Raw genomic sequence first — 5,534 nt, 5'->3', positions numbered from 1 at the left:
GGCCGGGGGAGGGCGGCGGCCGCCGCGAGCAGCCGCGTAGGGGCGGGGCGGGGCGGGGCGGCGCGGAGGGGGCGGGGCCGCGACCCGGCGGAGGACGCACAAGCGTGAGGCACGCCGAAGTGGGCGGGGCGCCACGCGGGGGCGAGGCCAAGGTGTCCCGGTCGGTGGTGGGGGTGCGGCGAGTTCGCGGGGTCCTCCGCTCGCCAGGTTGCCGCGGGTGGATGCGCGAGGGATCTTTGGGTCCCACGGACAGAATTTCCAGAAGGGTGGTGACTATTACTACCCTCTCACACCCATAAATACTCTTGGTGGAAATACACCGAGCTCGTAGTTAGATCTCGGAAAAAGAAAACAAAATAACGCAGGAAACGCAAATTTGAGAAAAAGATTGGTTTGGGGGCCTGCCAATCATAAGTTATTCTTTTTTTAAAATATGGGCTCTAAAAAATAAAAAGTTACGAAGGGGGTAAGATTTCAGAGCAGTGTTAAGTCAACGAGGTCGAGCTCTTCAACTCTTGGAACACTAAAACCAGGAAATGAAGGGAAGCTAAAAAGTTGGTATGAAGAGTCCACATATCATACAACAGGAAGTAAACTTGTCAAATTTGTGACGTTAAGACCTGGGATGTATTAGACTAGGTTGAGGAAGAGTGGAAGTGTGTTCGGGGACTAGCACCCATAGTGAATCGCGATGTGGAACTCGTGTTTGAAAAACTGACCATCCGTCTCTTGAACACTTTGTTTTGGGGAACTTAAACTCGCACCCAATTCCTCAGGTACCACTGGGGGAAAGTGAATTAGACAGATTAGACAGATTCTCTGACCCCAGCCTCACAAATGTAATCAGTATTTTATTTATTTTTATTTTTTTTTTTTTTTTTTTTTTTTTTTTTTTTTTTTTTTAATTTTTTTTTTTTTTTTTTTTTTTTTCAACGTTTATTTATTTTTGGGACAGAGAGAGACAGAGCATGAACGGGGGAGGGACAGAGAGAGAGGGAGACACAGAATCGGAAGCAGGCTCCAGGCTCTGAGCCATCAGCCCAGAGCCTGACGCGGGGCTCAAACTCACAGACCGTGAGATCGTGACCTGGCTGAAGTCGGACGCTTAACCGACTGCGCCACCCAGGCGCCCCTATTTTTATTTTTTTAATGTTTATTTATTTTTGAGAGACAGACAAGAGTGCAACCAGGGGATGAGCAGAGAGAGGGAGACACAGAATCAGAAGCAGGCTCCAGGCTCGGAGCTGCCAGCACAGAGCCAAACCCACGTGGGGTTTGAACCCATGGACCATGAGATCATGACCTGAGCTGAAGTCGGATGCTTAACTGACTGAGCCACCTGGGTGCCCCTGTAATCGTTATTTTAAAAGACAGTCATTTCACACACACACACACACACACCCCACCCCCACACACATCACAACTTCATTTTTGCTTGTTTACTTACAGCGTTGTCCAGAAGTTTATGTGGGTTTGTATAATTGAAATCATAATTTTCATACAACTACATATTTTGCTTTTTTCCTTTACCATACTCTAAAGATTTCTCATGTTTTTCCAGTCTTACTCATTATTTTTAAGTGGGGCATATTTCCCTTAGTCAGTATACAGTCTCCACATCTGTACCCCAAAACTGACATTAAGGTTGCCACCACTGCGAAGAAAATATGGAAGAAGAGAATATAAAGGATCAGAGCAGCCATCTACAATAATCAACCAACCAAGAGGACTAGCTGTTTTGTTCTTACCGTACAGGTTACAGTTCTAGACCCCCCCAGGGGGTGTAGATGGTACAGAGTCCCAACAAAGGCCTAGTCTGAGTGGACTTGTCTCTCATACCAATTTCAATAAGACTATGTAGAAATGTTTATCAGTGGCCTGCAAACTAAGATGTGTATCCCCCAGGGAATTTTCGAGGGCTAGGTACACACTTAGATCGTTTTAAGCCCACATATTTCAAGAATCTTCAACTTGCATCTGTATTATGTCCTAAAGCTGACTTACTGGTGAGGGAATGCGGTCAAGGGGTCTCTTTCATTTCTGAACTGCGTCAGAATAGCCACATATTTTCCACATTGCAAAAGAAAGGGCATAACTCTCATTTACTGAGATCCCTTAAAAGGTGCACTATTCCAGGGTGTAGAAACTTCAGGGAATCTCTGTCAGTGTTTTATCATTTTCAAATACCGGGCTGTATTGTGAAAGTGTATACTTCTAATTGGCTGTGTAATGAATTCTTTCGCAAGTCAGATGATTTCCAAATAATTGCTTTCAATAAAGTATGAACTTAAGACCACTAAATGAGGTTATAAATTAGAAGGAGTTCAAAGAACTGAAAAGTTCAAAACACCTTCTGACCCATCTACTTATTACTGGCAAAAACATTCTTAGGGGGCTCCTAGGTGGTTCAGTCGCTTGAGTGTGTGACTCTTGATTTCGGCTCAGGTCACGATCCCAGGGTGCAGGGATCGAGCCCTGCTTCAGGCTCCATGCTGAGTGTGGAGCCTGCTTAAGATTCTCTCCCTCCACGCCCCCCTCTCTGCCCCTCTCCCCCACTTGTGCTCTCTCTGTCTCTAAAATTAAAAAAAAAAAAAATAGAAGAAGAAGGAGAAGAAGAGGAGGAGGAGAGAAGAAATACATGAAATTAGGATATAATCCTGAGGGGTGAGAATGTGGAATGGACTTATCAGTGTGAAGAGAAAACTAAATTAAGTAAAATGTACTATAGATAAAGAAGAGTTTTTCTGTATCTTTTTAAAATGGTGGATAATAGGCATAATCACTATAATCACCATGTGTTTAGATTTTTTTTGGAATAAAAGAGTGTGTCATTTATTTATTTTTAATGTTTACTTATTTTTGAGAGAGAGAGCACAAGCGAGGGAGGGGCAGAGAGAAGAGAGAACTGTGAGATCATGACCTGCTCGGAAATCAAGAGTCGGACACTTAACCGATCAAAGTACCCAGGCACCCCTCATGTCAATAGTTATTGAATCCTATTGTGTACTATGTGAGATGCTAAATGAATATATGATCCCTGCTTTCAAAGAATTCATGGTCTGTGGGAGAAATGTAGCTATAAACAGATCAGAGTGAAATATGTATATAAACAACCACAAGGGCCCAAAGGATGGAGCTGCCAAGTCTCCTTGGGCGAGTCTGGGAAGGAGGTGTGGTTAAACTGGATCCTAAAGAATGAGTGGGAGTAGGCTCAGCCAAAAGGCAGTGGGAGAAGGGAGGGAGCCCTATGGAGAAAGCAGGGAGCTGCCAGAACACAGGCAGATGGCCCCTTCCTTCTTCCCCACTTGCCCCCCAGACACAGGCTGGCACCCTAGGCAACCTTCTGAATTTGCAAATTTTCCATACCCCTCCCTCAAAATGCATCATAAGCCACCATTGCCTGTTTGTGCAACTCACCCGGCATTCACATTCTGTCAGTCAGCCGCTCTCTTGGAGATTTTAGGAGGGGTGGGACTGGTGGAAGTAATCTACTTAGAGCAAGAACACATTCTTGGGGTACTCCCATTATACAAAGGAAACTTGTGAGCTCAAATGCATCTCAAAATCATACAAGTATGCAGAAGAGAATTCTTTTAGCCGGGAGATTTCCAGATCCTCCCACTGTGTATTTTTTTGGTCTAGCCTCTCTTTACTTCCCTGAACAATGCAAAGGAGAAGGCAGCAACTCGGTCACCAAATTCTGATCATTTTCTCTTGGCACAGTCTCCCTCGCTGGTATGGTGCCATCATTTTACTCATCACCTTATCGCAAGTCAGAAATCTTGGGTTATTGTAAAAGTATCTGTTTCTTTCCTTTGTTATCCCATTTCCTGAAGTTGTCAGGGCCCTGACCCTTAGCTCTCTAGGAGCAAGAGATGAGAAAGATTCTGAAGATTCTTAAGAACTGGCTTCCACCCACTGACAGTCTCCCCCTGTACATCCCAAACCAGCCCACCCAGATAACGTACAGCAATTCTGGCACAGAAACCGATATTTCTCAAAATGCTGAGGATGTAATTGGTAACTCCGAGCAGGAAATCTGTTCTGAGGATCTTTTCTTTTTTAACTTTTTTTAAATGTTTATTTATTTTGAGAGAGAAAGAGACAGAGTGTGAGGGAGGAAGGGGCAGAGAGAGAGGGAGACATAAAATCCAAAGCAGGCTTCAGGCTCAGAGCTGTTAGCACAGGGCCCAATGAGGGGCTCAAACTCACAAAGACCATGAGATCGTGACCTGAGTCGAAGTCGGATGCTTAACCGACTGAGCTACCCAGGTGCCCCTCTTCTGAGGATCTTTAATAGCTTACAGGAGTCTCCCAGGTGTGGACAGATAAAGTGGCCAGAGTCACCCCAGATATGAGGCCACCTCTCAGAAGTACAGTCCTGTCGGCATATCAAGGGCTGCTGGACATCATCCCTATGTGTTCATGACCTTCAGTGTCAGCCCTTCGTCCTGTCCTGACCTCTGTCCCTGTCCCTGACTGGCTGCCCATGCCTGAGTGGGTGGCCATTGATCAACCAGGATAATAGCAGCAACTCATCAGTAATTCATTGACCTCAGCCCCAGCCTGTCTGACGAGTCCAGCAATTATTCACCCTGAGCATTTATCCATCTTATCCCTCTCTTTTTAGAGTCTGACATTTTAATTTCTTTTGAATATTTGAATATGCCACTTTCTACAAGCCAGGAAACAGAATTAAACTAAGGCAGACTGGTCCTCCAGGGGATCCGGGCTGAGTCTTGCGAACTTCAGCAGTGACATCATAATACAAGGTGCTAACAACAGGCTTTTATCATCTCTAAATAATAACCACTTATCCATATTTAAAAAAATTTTTTTAATGTTTATTTATTATTGAAAGAGAGAGTCAGAGGAGGGGAGCAGGGGAGGGGCAGAGGGAGAGAGGACACAGAATCTGAAGCAGGCTCCAGGCTCTGAGCTGTCAGCACACAGCCCAACGCGAGGCTTGAACTCACAAACTGTGAGATCATGACCTGAGCCGAAGTCGGACGCTTAACCGACTGAGCCACCCAGGCGCCCCCATGTTTTTTTTTCCCTTAGGAAATGGCCATAAGTTCAGTCCTTAAAGTCATGATATACAGAACACCTTGATCTACAAAGAACAAAATGACCCAAATTATATGCTGGCCAACTTACTGGTGGGCCACAGCAAAGCTGTCCAAGGAATGGTGAACAGAGACAGTGTTTACCTATTGGAAACTTTACTCTGAGGTTTAAAAAAGTCCTGGGGGCACCTGAGTGGCTCAGTAGGTTAAGCATCTGACTATTGATTTCTGCTCAGGTCATGATCTCACAGTTTGTGGGAGTGAGCCCCATTTTGGGCTCTGTGCTGACAGTGTGGAACCTGATTGGGATTCTCTCTCTCCATCTCTCTTAGCCCCTACCCTACTCTCTCTCTGTCACAAAATAAATAAATAAACATTTTTTTTAATTCTTAAAAAAAAATTGGGGCGCCTGGGTTGCTGTCAGTTAAGCATCCGACTTCAGCTCAGGTCATGATCTTGTGGTTCATG

Source organism: Neofelis nebulosa, chromosome 1 (assembly GCF_028018385.1).
Source record: "Neofelis nebulosa isolate mNeoNeb1 chromosome 1, mNeoNeb1.pri, whole genome shotgun sequence".
Taxonomy (NCBI): Eukaryota; Metazoa; Chordata; class Mammalia; order Carnivora; family Felidae; genus Neofelis; species Neofelis nebulosa.
This window is presented reverse-complemented; position numbering follows the sequence as displayed.